The 27,827-nt window shown below is 36.6% G+C and overlaps 1 long non-coding RNA gene across 1 annotated transcript in view; it reads left to right on the forward strand.

Moving 5' to 3' along the window:
- Positions 1-26,454, forward strand: part of LOC138067198 (uncharacterized) — a 121,947-nt gene extending 95,493 nt beyond the window's left edge. Inside the window, exons 5-6 of the long non-coding RNA XR_011141024.1 lie at positions 15,652-15,778; positions 24,496-26,454. This is a non-coding gene — a long non-coding RNA (uncharacterized lncRNA). The remainder of the gene's footprint in view (positions 1-15,651; positions 15,779-24,495) is intronic.
- Positions 26,455-27,827: the final 1,373 nt, after the last annotated feature.

A 27,827-nucleotide genomic window follows, 5' to 3' on the forward strand; every position in this document is an offset into this window, starting at 1 on the left:
GTGTGTGTGTGTGTGTGTGTGTAAAGGTAGTGTAGGAAAATATCACTATGCTGATTATCATTCAGAGTTATGGCAGAATATTTTAAAGCTTCCTAGATCAGAGAATAAGTCACTGTAAGAGCCAAAATACATCTCAAGATTTTTAATTTCATGTGACTGTTCATCACAAATTAACACCTTGGCCAAATGTTCAGCTGACATCAATCATTATAGCTTCCAGAAGTCTGTTTACACCATGTTATAGTAGATGAAGATAGCTTTAGAATATCATAAAGATAAAAGACACATTGATGTGAAAAGCTCTCTCATCATATCTGACGAGTTAAAACATACAGAAATGTTTTCTACAAAAAGAATGGCTCTTTGACTAATAATCATTGTTGTCAAGAAAATCCTTGCCAAAAGACTTTTAATTCAAAATTTTTTGTATTTGAATTAGTTTTCTAGTATTTTATAGGAATTTTGCTTTGGTTACTTCATAACACAACAGGCTGTGGCCTTGGAGTTCTTTTACTCTACCACCTTCCCTCCCCAGGACTGAAAATCCTCATGCATTAAGTAAAAGGTCATTAAATAAAGAAGTTCAGCATTATATAAACTATCAAATTATAACTTATATGAAATGTTCCTGTGGTATTTTGCACTTAAAGAAAAAGTCAGAAGTTATATAGAGCAAAAACTCTAAACTTCTCTAGTCACTTCTGCGTAAGACTCCTGTGCGTCATTCTGATGGAGTGGTGCTTCTTATACACACACACATATGGAGCACAGCACTGGGGAATAACGAAGGAAAAGCTCTGAATGATCCAGTGCTTTTCACATCCAACCCAAATAGGAAGTTCTGCAATTCATCCCGGATAACCAGAACGTTAAGGCTAGAAAAGCACATACTTAATATTATGAAATACAACTCAACTGTGAAGAGTATCTCAAATCATAAGCAAAGTTAACTACATTGGAAATGTGATTATCATCAGTTATTGTATATTTGAAGGAAAGAGACCTGCCAATGCTAATGTCATTTATATGCTAGCATTTAGCTGATCAAATATCTAGCTCTTTTACTCTTCTGGACCAAACGTCAATAATATTTTGGCTTCCAATTAAAAAAGTTGCACTTAAAACTTGCTGGTTCTACTGTATTTATATTTAAGCTAAGCACATACCTTAATGCTTTGTTCAAGTAGTAATATTTTCTAAAATAATTAACAGTTATTTCAGCAAAATAAAAGTTCTGTATTTCCATTTATAGCCAGTTATTTGCTGCGAATGTAAATCTAATGTGACATTTTGAGTATAGTATGTAAATTAAAAGTCTGTGGTCAATAGTCATTGCCCAGATTAGTAATACTGGATATTGGTTTAACTTTCTATAATTTCAGGAAAATGCCAACCCAGCAGTCTAATGGCCTGCAACCATCCTAATAGTTATGTCCACCCAATTTTTACCAGACTGGGGTTTCATTCTTTCTTTTCTAAAAAGTGAGTTAAACTAGCTTATTTGCCTCAGAATATTAATACTAATTTTCTTAATTTGAAGGTAGAAAATAGAACGCAAGCTCAGTCCTCCTTGTTTTATAATTTAATATCAATATTACTTACATTATTAGTTTTACTGGTAAATCAAGGAGTAACTTGCCGGAATCCAGCTGTGACCCCAGGGCAGGAACTTTCTGCCGGCTGTCACCTTCTGACAGTTTGGGTTGTTAATTACCTCCAACAGTTGGAGCACAAGCACCTCTCTGTCTGCCAGCTGGCAGCCTCAGCCTCAAACTGGCAGCCTGAGAAGATTTAAAACCTGTAACAAAAGGCTGCTATGTAAACAGTTTATTGTATAATACACAATGGCAACGGTAGACCCTCATCAGGAATCAAAGGTAGTCTCTGCTCTCATGATTAGTTAGACTGGAAGTGATGCAAATCCTTGCTTGGCTCTTTCCGTTGGCCAGTGGACAGAACCTGAAGTCCAAAGTGAAACTTAGAAGAAGTTAAGGCTTCTCAAAATCTAAATATTTGAATTCTGAAGCATCCTATCTTCTGTTCTGATTGTTGAGATACTCTTTAACTGCATTGATTACTTTAACATATGAAAATAATACAGCAACACTTTAATTGCCTGATGACATGCCAGTCACCAGCCAAGAGAAACTGCAAAAATCATCTTTGAGGTTTTCTTTTCAGAAAACAAATGCAGGTCTCAAGAGTGCACTTTCAGGACCCCATGAGTCCTTAAAATGTCACAAATATCCTCCAGAGCTTTAGCTGAGATTCAGCAAGGAAAAGAACTCATGTTTACACACCTGAGGGAACAAAAGCATAGCCATACCTTATATAAAGCTTGTGAGCCACTCTAAAGGTATGAGAAGTAGGTTCCTTATTCCAAATTCGGGGTTTACATATGACCATATGGAGCATTACAGTTCCTACAAGTTAGGTATGTGGTTGTAAGATTTGTGGTCACTGTGCCCAGTTTGGTCCTGAAACAGCTGTGAGGAAAGTGAGATCTTTAGGCTGATGCTCATAGCATGCAACCAAACCAGTGCCTGAGCCAGGTGGATGCCCAAGAAGTGGCTTGTATCTGAACCTCTGAAGTAAATGATTTCATGTTTTTATTTGCCAACCACTTAAGTTTAGAAAAATGAACAGCAGATGTCTCCTAAACACAGAGGACAAAGGAGTCTCAAAAACCTTTGTTAAAACTGTCACCTTCACCTGAGTGGATAGAGCACTTGCTGAGAGGCAGAGATCTGGATTCCCACCCATCCTAAACCTGAGGAAGTGCAAAGCCACATCTCTCATTTGCCAGGAAATTGCCTGATGAGCTTCCAGGTGAGGCTGGGCCACTGTGGACCTGGAGTTGCAAAACTGAGGAAATCAAATAGAGCAAGAAGGACCATAACTATTGAAAGGGAGAAAGTCTTCCCTGGCAGGGAGGTGTTCTGCATCTGGTCCCTGTGGTCAGCAACGTTTATGTATTTTATGCACTGACTGCTTGGTGCTGACTGCTTGGTGCAATAAGCACAGGGTTCCTGCAGCAGAAATATGCACAGTTTTACAATGCCCAAGTAGAACTCCTGACAAAACCGTGAGTTAGCCTACAGTTTCCAACTGTGTGTATATAAATTTGAATTGATTCTATATATATAAACATATATATGCACATACTTATATATATATAAAATACAGGCATATGTCCTACTGTTAGATTTGCATATCCAATTTGGGAGTTGTCAGACATCTGCTATTTCTATATTATACCTAGGTAAAAGATATAGTGCTATAGCAGAATATGAATATGGGTGATTAAGTCACATTTTCATGGAGCCTTTAAATGATATAATTAGAAGAGCTGAAGTCATTTTTTTGAACTGTAACAAGCAAAAGAAGTAGAAAACTTTGCATTTCAGGATAGGAAATAAGTGAAAAAACATGTAACAAAATGATTGCTGTGGAAATGCTTTTGAGTGGTAGTTGTAGGACATCCTTTCTCTCTCTGTCTCTGTCTCTCCCTTGCTATGTTTTTACTCAGAATGAAAAGAGTCCATTCATGCCTTGCTATAGTTATTATTTCTTACGTGGAAGTGAAATTTCATTTCAATGATACATTTTCTACAGATGTGAAAAGATTATTTTTTAAAATATATGCTAGGAAATATTGCCGTTTATGTCCTTTGAAATGACTCTTGAGAAAAGGAACAAATCTCAGCTTATAGAAAAAAGTTGCTATTGAACTAGACAGCCCTAGGGATCTCTACAGTAGAAATGAGTGCTAGTTTCCAAATGTAGATACAGTTCTAATGTTTTCCAGTATTCGGCATAGCTCATCTTTTTTATAGACTGGGGTACAATTTGGTTTTGAACGTATGTCTGGTCAGGACTGCAGACACCTGTACCTCTTCCTTCCCCTTCAGCAAATGGAGAAGTTGAGTCTGAACTAGGACTTTTTCAAAAATTAACAAGAGCAGTCCAGGTATGACTTACCTGGTCTACTAACCAAACTTCTACATGAGTCCAAGCCTTCAAGACCAGAGATATCCAAATTATTTTTAAAAATGAAGAATCTGTGGCTGGCTTTTATCTTACTCTAGAGCATGGAATTTCACTCCTGTATTTGCAGGAGTTCCTAACATCCTATTCTGATGTTCTTAACTGCTGATTCAAAGCTACAGGCTTAATAATGCTTACTCTCACAGTATTCATTTAGGCCAAGTGGCTGCTGAGAAAAGATGGTTTCTGGTTCTGAATTCTGGTTTTGCCTACAATGGAGCTATCCAGGATTTACACCAGTACAACCAGGAGCAAAGTTTGGTCCACTGTCTTCAATTCTTAACATTTGAGCTATTCTTAAAATATACACGTTGTATGTGTACATCTGTGATCATCTGATTTTAGTAATAAGTGCCATTCAAATGGCACTTATTTTTTGAAACTTGAGGTTACAAATTTTGAAATTTAATTTACAAATAAAACAAAAGCAATTTTATATAAGTATTTTCTGTGATTTATACATATTAACCATTGCTTAAAATTCTTTGTGTGTTTGTATTAGAGAAGATCTTGCAAATGAAGCCCAGAAATGCAACCAATTGGTGATACAAAAGTAGCCCTGCCTTGACTGCTAGCAGAGCTGAAACAAGGTCCATTTCTTGGAATTCTGCTCCCCTAAAGACTGTGGCAAACCTTTTGATAGTTCCCATTCCTTCAGACAGTTCCCTTTTCTTGTAGTTAACTGCTTCGCTGCTGGCCCAGCAGTCACTGCTGCCCCACGCTGCTGTATCATGCTGATGGTCCCTTGAAGCCGGGGGAATGTCAGTAAGACATACCTGGTATCTGTCACTGGCAGTCAAGCTATCAGTTAAACTGACCGGAGCAAAGCTATTTGCAAGTAATTTTACTAAATTTTCTATGGATTTCACAGATCAGAAGCATTGTGTTTAAAAGTATTGCGGTTTTTTTTTGTGCTGAATAAGCCTCTATTTTAATTGGCTGTTAAAATAAAAAATGTAGAGACATGTTAGAGTGTCTACTTTTATCAATATATTTTCTAGAAAGGAGATTTTGCAGCAAATTCATTATTTTCTAGCCACTTCACTTGTAATAATCATTAAAACACCATTCTTTTGTTTGAAGTTTTTTGTGTTCCCCCTCTCCTTCCCAAAATTATACATTTCACCAGACTTTGCTATTTACATAGGGCTCATGATGCCTTGCGCATGCACACAAATTAGATTCAGATACAAAGTCACCTTGAACCATATCAAGTTTATCCCAAAATCTGCAAACAGCTCTATTAGTTTTTCATTTTCTTTGTACAGAATCAACTTCAAAATTTGCTCACCTTTTTTAAAAGTCACCACAAGCTTGCTGGAACCACAAACTTGGAAATGGAATTTCCATTTCCAAATTTTCATTCAAATAATTTGTTTTTGTTTGAGGGTTTTTCTAATAATGGCCAATAACCCCTGTCTCTGTCTCTTCTTTTTACCGTCTGTTCCTATCAGCTGTGTATTTGCATAGACATTGCATATTTGCTATATCCTTGCCCCACTCTGATCACAGAGGGTCTTAACACGCTTAATTTTATGCATTGTGAGAAGTCCCACTGAATTCAGTTGCATCACTGAATTGCAGCATTCCTAACGATGCAGAACCATGAGTATAGTGAGCATGTATGTTCCTTTGCACTCTCTGTCCAAAGCTCATCATTACTTGTGGAGTGACAGCACTGCAATATGAGCCTTGTGACCTGATGGTCCTGCCTGATCAAAACATAAAATTCTGCTCTTGAGATTGGAGGAGATGTGGCCGATGGGGGAGGGATCCCTTCATTTCCCCTCTTTTTGTGATTTCTAGCACCACAGAGAAGAGGGAAGTGAAGGAGAGAGAGATTCAGGAGGAAGAAGCATTGCTCAAACTTTCTTTGATCTGCTCTAGGTGAAGCGTTTCTGACCCAGACAGAGTAGATCAAAGAAAGAAGCCAGAATGCAGAGCACTCGAGTATTTCATGATTGTAGAAAATACTGCCACAAAAGTGCCCCTTTTTTATTTTGAAAATGTGCTCACCTTACATATAGCCTGTCATGGCATTTATTACTAAAACCAGATGATCACAAACTATTGATTATTTTATATATGTCCTTCAGGAAGGCATTATCTCTACTGTGTTTCAGATAAAAAATCTGTAACTGGTAGATGTAGAGTGCAATAAAACCAACGGAAAGAAATGATAATAAACTGCACGTTTATTTTGTTTCTAAAGAGATCCTTGTTTAAAGAGATTCTAATTTCAAATCTTCAGTAATCCAGTGATTAGTGGAAGACTTCCTCTGCTCATTAGTAACCCCAACATTGTCTTAAATTCCATCTTTTTTTTCAAGATTACTAGCCCTTGTAACCAGCAAATCTTCTAGCTGAGGCAGCAAACAAGCTGATGCATTACCAACTTCTTAAATTTGCAGTACTGTGTAGTCTTTAAAAAGTAGAGCAGTACAACTGAATAAGGCTGAAATCCTGATCGCAGTATATATGTTGTACTCAGATATGTGCTGCATGCTTTACAGCCATAATTAGGTAGCTTTCTGCCCCCAAGGGGCCTCTAGCAAAGGCTCACGCCTTAACTTTCTGTATTGCGAGCAGTCCCACTAAACTCTGTTGATTCTTCATGGTCTTTACTGGGATTACTCACGTAGCTTGCCCATCACGTGCGGCATGTCTACAGCACTAGCCTCAGGAACAGGCCCTTCCTGAAAAGTCACAATAGCCCTGGTTATGTGGTTTGCTCGTTATTTTTCTCATACCCCAAGTGAAGGGGCAGTACCTGCAGCAGTACTGAGTGCTGGTTCCTCTCGGAGTCAGAGAGAAGGGTGCCATCTACTGAGTCAGTCATATCGCATCTTGCAAAACACAAGCTTTTCCTGAAAAATCTCTCCTCTGTGTACCAGGCTGGAAAGCTCATAAGACCACAGTAAATTTGATGAAGCTCATTTAAAGGAGCGTTTGAGGAAGAGCTGCTTTTGTTTAACTTGTTATTCCTTTTGCTCTGCACTAAGTAGCTTTAGGATGAACAGGAACCTGCGGCAAAAAGATCATTTTGGTGTATGTGCTTTAAAATAACAAAATTCATTATAAAAAGCTGCTGTTTTCACCCTTAAAGGATAGAAAAAATGGAATAGTTATTATACAGTCATTTCAATTGTTAACTCTGCATTTACTCAGTGTATTCTTATGGAATCTGAAATTTCTATTAAGTCTTTGTTAAAATCCAGTTCATGCTAATAGTTATACAGTGAATTGTCATTTTATGCCATGCATGAAACCTTAAAACCATTATCCTGAAAACAGATTACAGAACTATTTCTGCTAATACTTTTATCCGATACTACAAAATCCATTACCGTGACATTTTGTATAACGAGGCTCACCAATAAACTGTGTAATCACAGCATATTTTCTTCTTGTAAGAACATTTTTGAAAGTTGTCTTCTAGTACTTTGGTTGGTAGGTTTTCTTTCAAAAGCCAGATACGTATTTTGCAGAACAGACTCATTTCATTATCTGTTGGTATCTGTCTTCTTTAATGAGAAAAGGGCACTAAAGACACTAGAGAGACAGAGCAAATACCTTTATATGTGACTGTGAGTAAATCACAGGCTGTGTGCAAGCCTAACACATGCTTTCTGTTCATAATCCACAGGGGAGTGTGCTAATCATGCATTTTTACTGCAGCACTATGTATCCAAACATTTGACCAGGTAGAATTATTGGAGATGTCAGGGAAAAAGATCTATTTGCTGTTCCTACTTTCACCTCATCTTAGAACATAAAACCCTGTAAATAAAAGCTAATCTTGGCAAATCATACAGAAAAAGTCAAAATCAAGTTGTCAAAGTAATAAACAGTCTGATGCAGCTGACAGGTTTCTTTCTTGCAAAATAATTTACATGTATGTCAGCTGTAAAAAATCTTTTTTAGGCTGAGCCCTAAATGTCCTAATTTTGAAACAATAAGATTGAAACATTCTTGTTCTTGGGATCCTGTACGACTGAGCTATGAAAAAGTTCAAAAGGAATCTTCATGATTTTTTCCTAAGTGTTTTTCATCACCTACCATGATCTAACAATTTATTGCAGTCTGATAGAGAGCAAAAGCAGAGAGAAACCTTGGCCAATAGTTAGGGGCCAACTGATTAGGGGGGATTGTTTCTTTTACCAGTGAATGATAATTGTGACTCAAAATGGCTCAGGCTTAGGCTGTTTGTGTCTTTGTCACTCTCACCGCAAGATTATGAAATAAGTGTAGGTTTTCAAAAGCAGATGTAAATGCTGTGACTGTGTTTGGTATCAAGAAGTATTTATGGCTGATCAAATTCTTCTGTGATGTTTTGGACAACTAATAGGAGCTGTGAATTATATCTAAATGGCATCTATGAACAAGAGTTAAATATGTACATGCAAGAGTATACTGAGAAGTTTGAATAATTCTGTCAACATATCTAATGCCAATACTTCCCTCTTTCTCTTCTTTATTATTCACTGGTATGATTCTTTCTTCTAGATAGATAAGTCTCTAACCAGGTATGTATGTGTGGGTTTAAGCCTCAAAATAGAACAAAGCTGTGCAGTTGTTAATCCAGAGGTCACCCACTTCTGAAAGTACCCCTTTTCTGTTCTTCCGAATGTATTGCCGCTTCTCTAATGTAGCTATTCTGTATTTGAAGTATTTCAAGCCAAGTTCATGTTTCTCAATAAGTGCTTGGAGAATACCGATTTAATTTAGAACTAGCATGGTTTAAGTGTTTCTTGCTGTTTGATATAATCGCCTACAATGTTGCATTAGGTGATTAAATACTCTTTTCTGAAAGAGCATTGCAGAAAAGAACACAAACAGTTGAGCATATGCATTAACAAATTTAAATTAAGTGTATCTTTTTCTTTCCCATACTTATTTTTTGTATTACTGTAGTTCACAGAGTTTCTGAGCTCACTAAGGCTGCATTGTGACAGGCACTGAACAGAAATGTGACGAAAGGCAGTACCTATTCAAAATGCACGTTGTAATGATTTTACATTTTTTTAAATACTGCCTACAATGAAATTGTGAAGAGTCAACACAGATTTAATGCCATCAATCTGGGCCGCCTCTGGAGAAAAATGTCGTAGTCTGGCCAGTAACAAATGATATTTTTAATCCATTGCATCAAGGCTGTCAATAAGTAGAAAATAATCAGGAAAATACTGCTGTCACATTTTCTAGTAAAATGTGAACAATATGCATGTGAACTTTGTGGCCTATGGCACATATGGAAGGCTATGAATCTTAAACTCCAGTATGTTAACTCCAGCTTTTATATGGAGTCATTGTTTGGCTTTGGGTACAGAAATGAAGCACTCCATACTTTACTTTTTGTATATTTAAGAAAAGGGAGAGATGGCAACAGCATACTTACCCACCTCCCCTTCTAAGGGATGATCAGTTTATGCTGCTACAACACTTTGAAGATAGGCTTTCCAGAACTTAAATATGATTAGACATTTATACAGATAATAAAACATCCATACTTACCAAGGATAAGATACAGGGGATTTAAAATACTTAGGCTTCCTGGCATAACTAACTGCTTGAGATTAGGAGGGAAACTTTTTGTACAGGCAGGTTATTACTCAGGGTATTACGTTTGGTGGTTATAGGGTAGCTTGCATGTTTCTTTGAAGCATTGCACACTGTCTGCTGGCTGGAACAGGACACTAAGTTAAACAAACTGCTGGTCTCATTGACAATGGCAGGTCATAGTCTTATGTGTTTCTAGATCCCCCCTGCTTCGTGCAGATGTGTTCTGTTGCATCTTCTGGCCTCAGTAAGAGTCACAATGTACCCGGCTACAGCTGCACCAGGCTAAGACGTGTCCTGCCCTGCCAGGCCCTTAGGTATCTCAGTATTTCATACCTGTGCATGTGGATATTTCCAGCTTGTGTTTCTGACCTGGTTCGGTCAGCATAATTCAAATAGAAAGAGCTGTACTAATTAAAAACTCCTCATCTAACCCAGGTGGCCCTAACTGATTTAGGTTACAGAATGATTAAATGAGCAATTGCACTGGCAGATTTGGGACTGGGTCATCTCTGCTGACAGAACCAGAACAGCACATCTGAGTATCCCACTGATACACCTAAACTGTTCGCAAGCCTTTGCCCACTCATTTTGGGGGCAAAATGTTAATCCGCAGCAGGTTAATAGATAAAACCCTGGGCCTCAGCGTGTTACTCACTGCAATGCCCGTGAGCTGGCCACTTGCCAGCATGGTGCTGGCCTAGGCAATGCAGAACTTGCTTGAAACTGGTTTGCCAGGATCTACTTAAATAATAAAATTACAGCCAGAATAAAATCCTCTGTTGGCATATTTCTAATAAAAGCAAAAACGAAGTCCTAGATATAGGGTTACTACTAATAAATATAAATATTCCTCCTTGAGAAAGTACAGTTTGCAACTTTGCGCTTGCATTTTTAAATACACATAACTACACACAGTGTGTATGTGATATGTGTGCATGTATATGCATAATGACTAGGTTTAAATCAGGCCTGATTTTTTTAAAAACTTGCTTATCAGACAACATGTATCATTTAATTTTTATTCAACCCACAGTCTATGTTTCACTGCCTTATTTTATTCCTCAAGTTCAGAGAGTATTTCTCCTTCTTTGCCCTTTCTTTTTCTTTTGGTATATGTATTCTTACATACAAATATATGTATAAATATATATAAATATATATAAATATATATAAATATATACATGCAGAGCAAAATAATCACTCATGAGAAAATTTGAAACTCTTCTGCCTCCCTAAACAGCAACAAGAGATTTACATTTACAAATAGGGACCCAGAGGGCAGGGAGACAGAACGCTAACGCTCGACAGCAGTGAAATTACGCAGATAAATTTTTCAGTTCTTTTATCTAGTAAACATCCTAATGATCAACATCAAAGGCTGAAGAAAGAAGTCGTTCTTCTCTTTTGTGCCAGATTGAGAAAGAGTGGGCTCTTTTACATCTCATATGGGAGATATGAGGAGCCTTTGAATGGATCATTGCTTTTTATGAGTAGTAATGAGGTGAGAAGTATTCTAGTGTGTGGCACAGGCCTTCATTAAAAGCGTGAAACAAAATGGCTTATGGTTAAAAGGAGTAATTTGTTCTAACATACTTGCTAAATTGTGCTGTAACCATGCCAGGTCACTGGACTACATTTTCCATAGGATTCCCAAATGCATTTGCATGTAATTATTCTGCCTGTGCAGAGTTTAGGGATTTTTCCAATGGCTTGTGCTAACTAGTTGACAACACTCATTCCTTTACTGGAAACTTCTCTAAATGCTATATTTTAAGAGGTGTGGAAGAGCCCAGAACTGTTCTTATTCTGTTGCCTGAGCCTTTATTTTCTCACAAAGAAGCAGAACCAGCAAAGCGGCATAAAATCAGTGTAACTAACGAAAAATCTGAAAGCCTTACTAACATGACAGAAAAGCATGAAAACCATCCCCAGGGTCTCCTTCCTTGGTCTGCTAGGCTTTTATCAGAGAGCTCTCCATCATATGTGTAAAACAAAGGCAAGCAAATTGCTATAAACTGCTGTCTTCTACAGCAGCGTTTGAGCCTGACTTTCTAAAGCGCTGCTCAGACATGCCTCACATTGGAGTCTGTGGTAAGCATTGACTTTCGTCACTTTGAAAAGTCAGTCACTGGTATCCTATTGCCACTAAGAAACAGAGTCATGCAGCAGCACAGATAGATAGCACTATGCCCCGAATGCTTTTCCGCTTAAGCTATATAAACAGTACGCATTTCTGCTCGGATAATTTTTTTTTCATTCAGGAATACGGAAGGAGGTACGATCCCTGAAACCCACACTGCTGAACTATGAGGGACTGGAATAAATTATATTGGCAAAGGAATAATTTTTCCAGTACAGGTTATATGCACAATAGGAGTCGTTATGTCAGCAAAAAGATCTTAGCGTCGAGATTTGACCTTTAGGCATTAAAAACAAGCAATCTGCTCAGGATTATATGTCCAGTCGGTGGCAGAATAAAGAAGAGAATGTAGACTACAGATTCTCTGCTACTCCAGTCACCACATTACACTGTCTCTCAGTTCTGTAAACAAATATATCAGTTCAAGAAATTGCCTTTAATCCTTTTCATGCAAAAAAAAGTGGCAGGTCTCAGTTTTCAGCTTGATCCAGCATAGAAGTTACAGTTAATCAGGAGATTTTCTGCAAAACTTCTTTAAAAGGAAGCGCTAATTCAACTAAATAAAAAATATTTGCAGAAATAGGCAGCTTCAACGTATGCCTTTTGAAACAGAAAGAAATGGAAGAAAATCAAAATAGGCAATATGTGAATTTTTTGTCCTCTTTTGGATTTCTAACACATTTTATAGAAGAAATATAAACAAATCACAATATCTAAAAGGATTTATAAAACAAAATCCAACCAAAATGTTTTAGTTAACTCAAGCCAAGCTTTTGTTCGGAAAGCACATTTACGAAAATTTATGAGATTTCAACTTTTTGCCCTGAGTCAGAGCAGGAAAATGTTTGAAATTTCAAAGCCAATTCATTCTTAGCTTTGAACTAAGAGAAGGGATGGAGCTCTGTGTGTGTGTGTGTGTTTGGCAGCAATTAAAATATGAGAGCTGTGCTCAGAGCCATATGCTTCCTCAGAAACTGATAAAAGTTGCATGTGTATAGCCAATGGAGAATTTGTCCCATAGTATTAGGACATCTGAGTTCAGCACAGTTGTTTCTGTAAATCAGCTTACTATTTCTTCCTATATAATTGGGAAAAACACAGGTTATTCCATTTTAACATATTTAAATGAACAAAAAAGCAGAAAGTTTTGTGAAGAACACATGAAATCTATCCTTATTACTGTTTGTTCTCTGATTGTCAGTCTCTTAGAAACCTGAGAAAGAGATCAGTGAATTTCTCCACCTATTTTCCAGCCACCTTGTCAAATATGTAAGACTTCAATACTTTATATTTATCAATAATTCTTGGAACATTTCTGGATACTCGTATTTGCAGTTTTATTTTAAAAGAGTAATGACAATTATGTGGATTGTTAATTTCAATGATGTGAAAAATAGAATAAAACAGAAAAGTATGGTCTATGTTACTTAACCACTTTGCCACTCCCAAAGACATGTGAGTGTATGTGTGTATACTGCACTAGTATATATACTGCACTATTTGAACAAGCAACAAAATACCATGTCTTTCTCCTGTAACATTTGTTATATTTTTTGTTAGTTTTTCAGGCAGGATGGCTAAGTGGCAAGACAAAGATTGGGCAGTAGGTCAGTGGACAACTGGAAATTGTAGGAATGTAGCTATTGAATATGTTTTCTCGCTAAGTACAAGTGAGAAAATTCATGCAAAGTCATCCAAGTTCTTTCAAACAAGTAGGTGAATTCAGGTTGCTGTGAAGGGTTCAAAGGATGTGTCTGACAAATATCTGATATTCATTTATTGACAAAATCAGAATGTCCTTGGCATTGAAAGATCTTCCTGGGATGCATAACAGGATAAATATGTCTTCAGATCAGAGCATTCAAAATGTATATAGCCACATACTCTAGTTATGGAATTAACAGAAATTTTCACTTGTTGTGAGTTACTAATTGAGACTTTTAAAATTTACAGTGAGACTTTTTAAAATTTTTAAAATGACAGTGATTCCTTCTCTATGGTTTTAAATGGTATTTGAAATGATATCTCTATTTTGTACTCATGTCTTAGAATTTAGGTCTGCAAAGTCGACTTTGGCATTATTCTGACCACTTTGCAATCACTATAGAGGTTGCGTTGGAGCTATAATTAAAGTGCATTATAAACAAAACCTGATATGAATGTAATGTTATAGGTTGCCAGTGTTGCCCTTTCTCCCACCTGAGCTGCAAATTAACTTTGAAACTATTTGTTTGAAATAATTTATTCTGTGAACAATTGCGTGATTGCTAGTTGCCTAAAAAGTGGAGAAAATATAGACAAATAAATCTAAATCTGAGACTATTCAGCCAATAGCAAAATGCAACACTCCATGGATACAGCTACCAGAAGGCAGAATCCTGATCATAATTTGCCTCTCTGGAGCCAGGTTTACGCATGGAAGGATATCAAGGTCTATCTATAAAAAAGCAAGTTGTGTCCAGAGCTTCTAGATGGTACCCCAATATATTTTTATTATACAGACCTAAAGTTTTTGAGTTTCTCAAGCAATCTTAGACTCTGATTTGAGGACAGTAAATGTTGATATGAATGCCCTGTTAATGAGGAATTATTGTAAAAAAGCGGGAATATCTGCATTGTAAAAAAAGCCTCTTACCCCGTGCCTCAATTTCCCTTTACTGTATGTGTATGGTTCTCATACTGTATGTGTATGGTTTTCCATATCTGAGTTTCAAACAGTTCAAATGGTTTGATGGGATTGAAGTCACGTATTAATAGATAGAATCCAAAAAGGATGCGGTTGCCAAAAAGGATGGCTGCATCATGCAGTAATGTTATAAATGACTCTAAGTGTCTCTTAATTAATCTTGAGACATATTATCTTCAATCGTTTGTTCACATATTTCTTACTTCATGAGACCTTGCAGTGATGATGATAGCAACATCAGAAGGGAAACAAAGTTACAGTGAGTCTGGACTTTTAGAAGCCCTTAGAAATCTGTGTCGAGGTCCCATTATCTATTACTCTTTATCTATTTGTAAAGCATCACAAAGAGGACCCTATATCCATTATGATTTTCTCAAGCAGTTCCCACTACCTTCTTTTTGTTACATAGGTCCTACATGTGAGCCAGAATCAACCTGTCATCCAAGAAGAAACTATAGAAGGCAGGGATACATATCCTCTTCACTAATTTTGTACAGGACAGACTCTGTAATTTATGTTCTTTTGCCCAGTACAAGTTTCTTAAGAAGGTAATTTCATTCTTTAAGGTGACTATTCACATCCTTTTGCCAAAGGTTTTATTTATTTGTCTTCTCCCCATGTCACTTGCCTTCAGACACAGATGGCAGACCAGGCACCCCCAGGCCTTCCAGGGCTGCTCTTTAGGGTCTGGGCCTTTGCACTGTGTTCAAACATCTGCATGAGCCCCCATCGTGCTTTGCATTAATGTCCATATACTACCAGAATCTTTGATTTACTTGCCTAAAATTTCCTTGTCTTCTGAAAGGCCTGAGTGTGTCCTGTTTGCCAGAATACCTCTTTGCAAATATGACCAATTTAGTAGATTCATTCTGGAAGAGAAAGTTTATTTCTAGTCCTTGTCTTTTTTGCAGGCACATGCAGCAGATCTCATACAAGTGCAGAGCTATGAAACTACTGTAGTGTACACATTCCAGTAATCCTCTGCTGCTAGATATTGTGCATTTATGAACCTTAGTGACCTGCAGAGACAGTATGAGGAAAGGATGAGGAGACTACAGTGAGAAATAGTGCATTAGTGGTGCCATAAATAGATGGTCTCTATCCTGATACTAAACTTTTCTTTTTGGATCTTACAAAAGCTTGCTTGGCAAAAAGAAATGTCTTTTGTGTCTTTTGGGGAAGCTGAAGGCCTGTCCTGTTTCTCTCTTAACTTTAGGATTAAATCTAAGCCCATTGCTTAGCACTGAGATGAGACAGAGGCTGGAGGTGTGTAGGCAATGACTGGCAGTCTCCCTTTCCGGCCCAAGAGACCTGTGGTGTTTCAGAGTGGAAGCTGTAGGTCGGTAAGTCTCCCTCAGTTTTCTGTCCTTAGACTTAAAGTGAAAGTAAACAAACCTTGGTGACTTCGCATTTAGATAGTGCTGAAATTTTACCAGTGTGTTATTCCTCTGACTAGAATCCCCAAAGTGTGGAGTGCAATGATAAGAATAAGTTATGTCACTAACTCAAAGTGTGAAATGGAAACATAGCTACAAGAAATGGAAATAATTCAAGAAGGAATCATTTTCCAAAACTATTGTTCAGTTAACAAACACAATAAAAATGTGACAGTCAATGAGAGAGAAAAATACTATTTTTTTTTAGGTATCATAATTTGAGACCAAATCTTTGCTTTAATGGAGGTTTAACATCCTATGCCAGGTTTACGCAATATCTTAAAGCACAGTCCAAAACATCTAAAAAGGAAACAGAGGAAGACTTCCTGATAGTGACAGCTGTAATGGCTGTGCCCTGTAGCAGCAGGGGCAGTCGGGATACAGTGCAGAGTACTGAAATGTATGAAGTGCTAAGTAAAATTTTGACCTACTGAAAGTAAAATACATTGGCCACTGCTTAAATTGCCATGTCCCATAAAAGCTGCGTTCTTCAAATGTGTTTGCCCCCATTTTTCTTTTAAAATGCCTGGAGGAAATTCATTTTTATAACAACAACGAACAGCTAAGTCTGACCCTTCATGCTTAAGCTTCTGCTTGTGCCTTGGAGAGCCAGCACATATGGTACAGTATGTTACAACCAGCTGCTAATTGGACTCCCTGCAAACATGGCTATTAAGGTCAACTGAATCAAATGAGGATGGTTTAAGGTTTAAATCTGAGGGATACATGCCCTTCTGCTGATTGCACACGGCTCCCTTTACTACTAATGAGAATTAAATGGACTTGCCCAGAAAGACTAGGCTCCTATCCAGCTTTGTTATTATTAAGAACACTCCTTATATTATTATACACTTATTTTTATAAGTGCATTTGGAACTGTATACCAGAAAGTGTAAGGACAGTTCCCTAGATACTTTGAAACTACAGTATATATCTTTGGATTATTCAGCATATTTGAATTCATCTTTGAATTTCAATCTTGGACTTCTTTTCGGTATATTTAGATAAAAAGAAAATAATAATCAGAATACTGAAATTGGAATATTTTAGAATCTATCAGAATATTAGAAATCCTAGCCCTTCTGTGCTGTCAGAACATATTTCGAACAGTACTGTTTCAATCATGTTAACTCCATCCTATAGTAATAGAGTATTACTTATAGCAAAAGTTGAGTGGATGTGAAACAAAGCTTAGGAGAATCTATCGGCCCTCTCTGATAACAAAAATCTGTTAATCTACATGCAATCTTGACAGTGGTCCTACACTGTATTTGTTTGCTAGGCTATTGCTCTGTGAACATCTTGCCAGCAGAGCGTGAACCTCTCATACATCTTAAGCTTGACTATCAAAGTCAATAGAAATTCTCCCATTGCTTCCAAATGTCTACATTAATAAACTGCGTAAACAAAACATTTGTAGATACCTCACGTAGTCTGAAGTCTTATGGAACTGTTGCTGATTAAGGAGTCTCTTTACTTAGCATTTGTCTTTCACATTTATTTTTCAAAGTATTTCCGTAACAGGCCAATGTGACTGAAGTTTCCTGACCCTCTGCCAATCACAATATAACCTTCAAAGGAAAGAGATAACCTCCCACTGAAGTAAGCAACAAAGAAATGTTCTTTAGAAGAAAATCTAGTAAAATTCAAATAGGGAGGGCAAAACTGGAACTGTTTTTGAGAGCCAAAGACTGAGATTATTTTAACTCTTTAACTGGTCAGCCCTGTAGCAAAGGGGCTGATTTCAGTCAGTTACATTTACCCAGCTGTGCTTCAGGGAGTGAAAGCAGGGTGAGATAAGACCTTCTGTGATAGACTCTTTGAAAGACAGTGAGAAGCAAGGATCTTTCAGTTTAAACTGCTTGATGTTTTGCAAATGGGAAGAGCTGAGATAAGCATGCCCTGAATTCTTTTCATTAGAAGTGAGTGAGCAGTGACATTTTCGTCCTTGGGGGAATCCTGATATACTGATATTTATTTCCATCCCAAATCATGAAACTTGAAATATTAGATTTTTTGGAATAGTTTTTGAATGAATGAACAATTCTAAATGAACATGATTTTGAAATGATGAGTCATTTCAACTGCATCTGCTCGTAATGCTACAACAACCCCTGAGCATGGTAACCCAGATGTCTTATGCCCAGAGGCTTTCATAGTCAGGTTTTCTGGCTGGATGACATTTCTTCTGAGGCGCTGGTTATACCATATTTTGTTCAAAGGAATGACTGCAGTGAGTAATAGAAATTACTACAGCACCTCCCTTCCTCTACCGCCTATGACAATGATGCATCTCAATTTATTACCCTCCCCCCCCCCACAAATGATAGTCTCCTACTGATAGGAGCAACCATAACAGTATTTTTAGAAGAAATTTCAGTTGAAAACAGATCATAAAAAATTCAATTTTTTCATGCTTTACATGTGAGTTTCACAGAAAGGGTAATTTCTACTAAACACAGATTTATAGCTGTGTGTCTTCTACCTTGACTGTACATAGGAAAACAGTACTGTTTAACTGGTAAGAAACTCAGCTTGTTTTAACTGTTTTAGTTGATAGTGTTACCAAAATATCACTAGATGGTTTATCTATTTTTAGCTTTTTTTCTTTGTGAACCGTCTTTACGTAACTTCCTAGAAATTCCACCTTTTGGGGTGAAAGTGGAAGTTCTTTGTCTGTGCTCCACAGTGGTGAGTTGTCTTTTTTATTTTTCTTAAATTCTGACAGGAAACAACTCAGGCTGTGGTGGATCCTTTTGCACAAAGCCTATGCCAGAACTTCTCTTCTGCTTTTGAGCAAGCTACAGGAGCATGCACGTCCCTTTAGAGTATAAGTCTGCAAATATCGCTCACACCCCCTTTCCTCTCTGAATGGAGGAGGATAAATTAATCATCTTTGTTAAATGCCACAAGAACCCACCATTATTTTAATCAATGCTATCCTTGATTTACAAATGTGAAAACAAATGTCCAAAGAAGCAACAAGACCTGTACTGCTGTCCTTCTTGCCTAGTATTTGGTCTAGGTCTCTGAACAAAAGTTTATGTATGTTCCCTCTCATGAATCAAATGACATTTTATTTGTATAGGTTCAGTGGTTCCTGAAGTCCAGAAGAGGAAAAAGGAGAAAGACTATACAATGAATGAGAGTACAGATGCTAGCCAATTGTGATCACAGAATAATCATCATCTTGATAATGGGTTTTATCACTGATATAATTGGTCTCATTTTATTTCACGCACTAGTAATATCAATTCATTCAATTTTTTTAAAAAAACTTCCTTGACAAATGGGTTCACTTATATTTACTAACTGAGGCGGGAAGTTTGTCTCATCCTCTGACAGAAGTTAACAAGGCACATTTAAACTGAGGCAACAATTACAGTGTTATGACAAATGTTTAAAATTAAATATTATTCTTGAATTGATTTTCTTGCCCAGCTTTCATGAAGGCCACTAAAAGTTCCATTTTTGTATTAAAAGCAAGGGACTATGGAAGCAGAAAAGGGAAAGAAATCCCAGCTTGTATCTTTAAAGCGCTGGAATGGTGTAAATTATTACAGTGGTTTCACATTTTCATGGGATCAAGGCAACAACAGTAAGCTCATAAAACAGATACCACTAATTATGCAGAGGAGAAGTCATAAAGTCACTGGTGGAAGCGTGTTTTATATTCATGAACACATCATTAAAATTTTAAGACGCACTATCAAATTCTACCTTTTAATACTACACCCAACAGCATTAAACCCTCCCAACAAGAAAATCAGATTGTTTAATGATCGTGTTTGTCACACAGGTTTTATATGTCTGCTCTTGAAGCAGATGTGGACTTTTCTATGGCTGGACAGCTTTCATCACTGGACAATTAAAAATATTTTGTATCCCAACACCTTTATAAAATATAAAATTAAAAGAAAAGAAAAGAAAATTGCCAAAAAAGTTAGGAATGTTTAATTGCAAAAATATTTAAATTTACCTAATCACATAAAAATGTTTTTATAGCATTGTCAATTTGTTTTTACTTCTCTTATATTTACTTTTTAATTAAAAAGGCATTTGAAAGTAAAAGTACAGTGATTTAGGCAGGCTACAGACCATCAGGCAAATGTTAGATATTTTAAAAGAATATTTAAATTAAACATGGCTTTAAATTAGCCATTCAAATTAAGGGAGAAACTAACAGGATATATGTGAGGCTCAGCTACAAATTACCTTTGATTCTCCTGGATCCTGAAGGTTCATAGAATCTCTTGGAAGACCTGAGAGGGTCCTGAAGGACTTTCATTACACTCTGAATGTCTGAGACCACTCTGAAAATACACAAATGAGCTTGAAGGATCCAAATCCTTCAGTATAGCTGAAGTAAAACATTGAAAGAGGCTTGACAGATGGTGAATAAATAGATTCTTGTCAAGACGTAGACAACACAGGTGACTTTTTCAGAGCTGATTCTTCTAACCTACAACAAAGACTCCTGTTTGTGGATTTGGACTAACAGATGCAAATAGCTGTGCAGTCCCTCATTATGTCCCTCCCAAACCTTCTGTGGGCACAACTCAGCCTCAACGCTCAATTCTCCCTCACTTCAGACAGTGAATTGCATCCGTTCTCACTGCACTGGCACCCCTGGAAACAATCCTCCCTTTAAAAAGTGTGGGCACGTTGAAGCAAATTAATAGTCATTCTTGTTTACCGGTGTTGGTAATTAGAACCTCAAATTATTAACACTGCACTTAAAGCACACATTTTTAACATAAACCAACTGATTTTTTTTTAAATTATTAAAGAAATTACACTGTTCTATCCTAGTTAGTTACTATACGATGTTCAGCTAACATCATATTGAAACAATTATCTGACAAAAAGTAAAAGGAGAGTTTCAAATATTAAGATAAAATTGTTGCAGTGAGTTCTGTTAGGACTGAGTGAAGACTTCTGCCCCAAAAAATCAATGGCTAAGTGTGGCCTAATATTAGTTTTTTTCTAAACCTCTCTTTCTCCAGAGCCCATATTTGGCCTACGCTATCTGCCAGCATCTTTTTAATGAGAAGCACACATCTAAAACCTCTCACAGCTCTCAAAATTTAGGAGTAAATATTTTTAAATTAAAACCGTATGCTAAGCAGTGCAGATTTGCTGTTACAGATGTTATTTTTGGCTCATTTTCTTTAACTGATTCGTAGCCATTATACTCCAGTCTATGTTTCCACATTTATTATTATTCTAAATTCCACAGATATAGCAAAAGACATTAGTAATGATAATATATGGAGGCATTTAGGCCCAGTTTTCTACTTAGAAGCAAAATCCTTATTGAAACTCTGTGAATAAGGTGTATCCTCAAGACAATATGAATAAATAAAGCGCAGAAAAATGGAGAAAATGGAGATAAAGATGGCTTAAATAGAAAGGGGGACAAGGAGGATCGTTTTTTCATGAAATTCGAAGTGACCTTAGTTGCCACTGAGATCACAAGACTGAGAGCGACCCACCTCCCGCAGGAGGCACACACCATCCTTTGGCATGTAATTCCTGATTACACTAGGTGGTTCTGCAAACACAATGCAGTTATTTCAGCTTTGGATTTCTGTTGATGATGCTTCCTCATGCAGTTTATTATTTAGGATTCATGGTAATGTCTAATTTTGCTGTTTAGCTGCATGTTCATTGTTCATAGTGTCCATTACTACACTCTGGAAGAAACCGAAGTCTCTGGTGAAAGACATAGTGTTTCACATTCTGTTAATTCTTAATTAATTCTTAATCAGAGTTAGTTCTCTGGATGCAAAGGCCATGTTGACAGCCTTATGTTGCTCAATGGTTTACTATAGGATGATCTGTGCAGTTTTTCCATAAGTTGCTCTAATTAACCTAGCATTCCTTCAAATATTGGTTATTTATTCTTGGATTCTTGAAACCACATTACCTCAGAAGAACACAGGTATCTTTTTTGGTCATGGATGGGAATATGCTAACATACTTTCTGGTTTTCAAAAATTAGGATCAGCACAGGTTAATATTTAGAATGGATAGAGGGCTTAGAGAAAGTTTTAAGCACAGAAATACTGTCCATATCATTTATAATCGCCTGATAAAATACTTTCTATGGAGACCAAAATTGCTAGTTCTTGCTTAGTTCATAGATAGACAAATTTTCTGCTTGTTTCAGAATAAGGTGAACAGTTTTTGAGTATGCATGATTATACTGTTGTGAGAAGCTGTTCTGTAAATATATATTTTTGATGTAGGTAAATGCAGGTTTTATAGGATCGGATCCTTTGTCATAACTGCCTAGGAATTGCAGAATTCCTGCCTTTATGCCTTCAAATGTTTTTATCTGAAGTCTTTCTGTTCTGGTTTGCCAATTATATTGTAGACCTATACAAGATACTTTTCTACTCTTGAATCTGAAACTGCTACTTTGTAACTTCAAAATTTCCTTAGTTTTGTCTTTAGGCAAATTTCTCCATCTGTAAAGTAGAAAAAGTAAGTTGTTCTAGGATTCTTACATCTTTTGGAATGTTTTTCCCAAATTTGTGGATGTTTTGCAAAGTATCACTTTTTTTTGAAAAGAAACAAAACGCAAACCTGCGGGTCATTCGTTTTTATTACCCTCTGGAACAAAGCAGAAACATGCAAGTGATGGAAAATGTCAAAACCAACATTTTCATTGAATTGTTAAAAAAAAAACACTGATATTTTGGTGAGTAAAGCTTCAGGAAAAAAACTTTTGAATGATGTGTTTACAAACTGTCATTTCATAACCAAATGGATAAGTATTTAACATAGAAAAGATAATTCCCCTTACCGAATTTAATAGTGAGATCCTGCTAGAGTGATTAGGCTGGCTAATCAATCAGCAGGTAAATCTAGGCATAATTCATCAGACTAATGTCATTAAACAAATCTTATATCACACAAAATCAAACTACATAATTAGAATTAATTGCTACCTTCATCAGTTTCAGCACAGGTCAAAGATTAAGTAGGCCTGGAGAATGATCTGACCATTCACTATGATCCTGCTCCCATCCAAAACCTTAGCTGCCAAATTCACAGTTATGGATGTCCCAGGAGTTTGCCACAAAGTATGTTTTGATGCTACATGGTTTTATCCATGCCCTACTTTTCCCTAGCTGTGAAATAGTCACAGTTTAACAGCATAGCTGTTTTGAAACCCGTTGTGAAAATCCTATTAACATGCAAATATTTCCAGGTTTTGATGTGTTTGGTCACATAACGGAAGCTAAAGCTGAAAAATAACCAAATTAAAAAGGAAAAATGAGGAGCAAGAGTAATTTTTATGTCCGTACAGAGAAAAGGCTTGAATTTAATAGCTGAAAATTTCATATCAAAACTCTTCTATGGAAAAATGGCTTAGGATTTCAACTTTTCATGAAAATGCCTCTAAACAAAACATTTTCAGCCAAACACTTGTCTAGTTTTGGTTATTTGGGAGGGAGGATGTTCAGGAAGAATTAAAATTTTACAATATGGGTCTAGAAGTGCCCTTCTGCACTAGGTTATGTATTTTTAAGACATATCTCCCTCCTGGCATGATTTGCAAAACAATAATGGAACAATGTTGAGAAATCCACGCTATTGCTCTCTATTTAAATTCCCAGAATTGTCAATCTGGCATCTTTCAGAGTGCAACATTTACATAATTTTTAAATTAAAGACAGTTATGAAAACCCTTCTCCATCAAAGGCCCAGTTTTCTTCTCTACCATCCTCCCCCTGAAGTCAACAGCAAAGCTTCCTTTCTCAAGGAAAGAAAACAAACTACCTGGCAGTTATTCTTATGGAAGAGCACTGTATGCTTAAAATTGCTATAATTTTGCTTTTGCATAATACTGTGGTATGTGAGAAAGTATGTCAGTAATGGGGATGCTATAAACAGTAGCTATGAAGTCTCTGGTGATAGCCACCGTTCAAACTGAAGGTATATGGTGACTTTTAGTAAAAGGAAAGAAGCAGGTTACTGGCTTTCTGAATTTGTAAAAAGAACCCTGTGAACTGAAGTGAAAAATAAGTTTGCCATGAAAATTACTTCCTGATTTTTATTTTATTGTGTGAAGTAAAAATGGCATTTTTCTAAATGAAAGAGAATTGTAATTATCAACCAAGGAAACACATTTTCCCTAGTGCCTCTGTTCCATTGCCCTCAACCCTTTAGCCATATAAAAATTACGTTCTTCACAACTGTTAGTGTGAAGCAACACAGAATTCCTCTTATCTGTTGCTGATACGGTGAATGTTTTGACTAAATCATAGGCAGATGGATAGACAGATGCAAATTTGAATGACTTACCGTTCTTTTTATTTTTGACAGCAACTTAAGCATATGTGTGTCTGTGTCTCTGTGTATATAATATATAATGCTTATGTGTGGGTCCACATACACACACAAATATTGTGACTGATGTTTGACGTGTAACTGTGAGACAAACAAGTGAGAGAGAGAACCTGATTGCTTTTTCTATTCTTTTATGTAATGAATCACAAAAATGTTTAGTTATAAAAAACTAAATCCAAATGCTTTTTCTTTTACCAAAGCAGCTGTTCATACAAAAAAGAAAAACAAACAAACCCAACAACTTTGCTTTGATTTTCCTGCAGGATACATGCTCAGCTGCTCTTCTTGTGATGAAGAAATAATGCCACAGTGCAGTGAAGCAGTGGACCTTGCCCCTTTTTGTAGTTAACCAGTGAAAAAGGCTGCATCTGCTTATTCTCAGACATTAATGCAGCTAAAGGAATAAGACATCAGAGGCCTGCGAATGAGAAGGTCTTTTTAAATTTACAAAGCATTCGCTCCTGAATCCACCTCAGCCAGTTTGGGGAAAGAGCTTTTGGCACCAAGTCACCCTTCAGGGAAAGACTGATAATGATCACTAAAGACATACTATGGGCTCCTGCCTCACTCACTTCAAAGGCCTTCTCTCTTAATCAACATTAAATCATCATTTTGCCTTGAATATAGGGACAGCTGTACACAATCTATTTGTTTTAAAACAGATTAGGAATGGTTTCTCTGCCAGAGTATAAGCTGAACGATAAATGTACTTTAAAGACAAAACTAGGAAAAATGTTGCTCCTTTAGTTAGTTAGATCCCAATATTAGTGAGAACACACAATATCTTCCCAGGATTGGATCGTTATTTAATTGTTCAGCAATTCCGAGAACACTCAGGAAATAAGACAATTTAAAAAAAATCAAGTATCTCTTGATCTGTTGATCAGTGTGTTGAGTTGTCCCCAAACAGCAAAAGTAATAGTAAGTAATATAAGAACTTCTAGGCCTTCTGCTTTCTTCTCTTTTTTTTAACCTAGGAATTACCCTATTTCTTATATTGACGGTCTCACATATGTTAGAGTGACAACAAAGACCTTTTATTACCCACTTAAAAGCTAATAAAGAGATAGCTGTTAAATAATTAGTGAAAGGCCCTAAATTACAGGGAAAGACCCCTCTTCTAGACCCATGCTGGAGATATTTTTATACAGTTGTTAAGCACCTCTCTAAAGCCTAATTCTCTTGTAAATGTACTGACATGCACACAATTTAAACTAATGCCTAGAAACAAGGCCTGTTTCTGGAATGGGACAGCATATCTTGGAAAGCAATGGCTCTTGAAAAGGATTTGGAAGACAAAATGAGTACTCAACTGAGCATCAGTCCCAGTACAAATCTGTGGTGAAATGAATTGAATACTCAGTCTTTGTATGTACAAAGTAATATATCTGGTAACGATAACGACTAATATCAGAAAACTGTGATGAGCCCTGTTGTCTGCTTTTTAAAAAGACATTGAAAAATTAAAGTGGGCATATAAAAATATTCCTAAGAAAACGTCAAATAATGACAAACTGAGGATGTTTAATCTGTATTATTATTCCAAAAAAGAAGACTGACAGACAACTTAATTATATGGTACTACTGCAATCATAGAGAGAAAGACATGTTTGTAAATCTGCTTATTAAAGAAATACAAAATGAGATTCAATGACTGGAAACTGAAGCCAGACAAATTCAAATTAAAAATGGGGCATAATTTTTAATAGCAAGAGAGACCCCCTAGAAAAATCTATCGCATGAACTTTTCCCTACTGTACTTGTTCCCTCTCTTGCTCTCTTTAAACCAAAATGGGCCATCCTTTCGGTGGATATATTTTAACCAAACACCAGCTGCTTTAACCCAAGCTGTTGTCTATGCAGGAGGACCTGGCTGAAATGTAGTGATTCCGATAAAGGAATGATTAAACTAAACTGAATAATTTAACAGCCCATCCTGTGAGCTCCAGCTTTCCTCTCATATTCTTGCTTCAAATAGAAGAGTCACTGCATGCCTAACATTTTCATGCAGTTATCTTAACTGTGAGCATAAATCATAGACCTATGCATGTGAATTGACATGCCTATTTATGTGCATAGTTACTCTGTCTTCATACACAGACAGCCTGTATGAAGGGATTAGGACTTGTGTGTCTATACAGAATGAAAACCTTGTCCACCAGTTAGGAGATTATTATTAATTTCCCCAAACCCTGAAATTGTTAAGAGCCTTTTCTAGATTCAATAAAATAAATTACTAAAAATGAAAATTCAAAATTTTTATGCTGTCATCACATATTGTAGTTTTGCCTTAACCACCTCTTCTTTCTTTAAGAAATGAATTCCTCATTTCAAAATGAGGAATGTCTGTTACCTGAAACTCTTATCACAAAATTCAAATGATTCTACTTTAAAATAAATCTAATAGATTAGTATTTCTCTCCATTAAACATACCTACAATTATAAATGTTATTTTGTAATAAAGATCAGATGAGATGGGCCAGTTTGACAGAAAGGTGGAACCCAGCGCAAAATAGATATTACCAGTGACTTCAATTTTTGTGCTGTGTTTAGATTCACGGTGTTTAGAAAATAAAATAAAAATGCGATTTGACTTTATACAGGTGCTATCAAAAAGAATATTAGGCTTCCAAGAGGCTGCTGCTAGCCGTGGGAATCAAGGGAGAAGAAGAGAAAAATAGATGAAATTTCAGCCAGCAAGCAGAAGAGGGAAAACAGCTAGGCAAAGGAAGCTTAGGATATAAATGAAGTAAAAACTGGATACATTTTTGACATTAATGGATTAAAGACTAAGTTTAGAAAATTCTGTTACCACCTAAAAGAAGAAACTACATCACATGTGGAAAAACTGTATCCCAGCTTCAAAAAGGTTTCAATCACTGTTGAGAAGTCCTATTCTGAGTAAAGGGAGGCTCCTTCCATGTCCTCCTAGAGAACCTATTCATCGGTGAATAAGAAAGCACCACATGATCTAGCTAGAAAGCAGGATGCAAGGAAGGGAAAGCATACAAAAATGAATCGGATGTGTTTGAAAACAACAGAATGCAAATCAAGGCAACATAAATTAAAGAAAGAGAGGGAGAGAAAGTTACTCCAGGGGTTTTATTCCCCTCCCCCCACAGGATGCAAGCTATTTCCTTTGACTTTGCAATAGCAATTTCAGAATTCTACTTTCTGGCACTGGCTGAGCTGCATGTATTTTCAGCACTTGGCAAGAAGACATTTAGAAGATAGAGGTTATTCTTTTGCTTGGGAAAGAGAGTTAGACTTCTTACAGTGTGACAGTAAATAATGCATTTCTCCAATGAGGTCACCATTTCACAGACAACAGTAAATTTGGCATTTCCTAATTTTTTACTGCTTGACTTTGCAACCTAAATAACTTTCTTCTTTTCACTGAGTAATTGTCCACATGGAGTCCCTTTTTATTGTACGCGTGCTCATGGCTAGCTTCAGGCATAGGGAGCACGTACAGTCCAAGAACGGACTACATGTGGATAACACATTTCAAAGAACTACAGTTCCTGAGAGGTAAGTAACTCCTTACTAATGTACATTTTGCTGTGCAGTTAGAAAATTAAGATAGAGTTCTCT

This window comes from Struthio camelus, chromosome 4, assembly GCF_040807025.1.
Source record: "Struthio camelus isolate bStrCam1 chromosome 4, bStrCam1.hap1, whole genome shotgun sequence".
NCBI classification, from domain to species: Eukaryota; Metazoa; Chordata; class Aves; order Struthioniformes; family Struthionidae; genus Struthio; species Struthio camelus.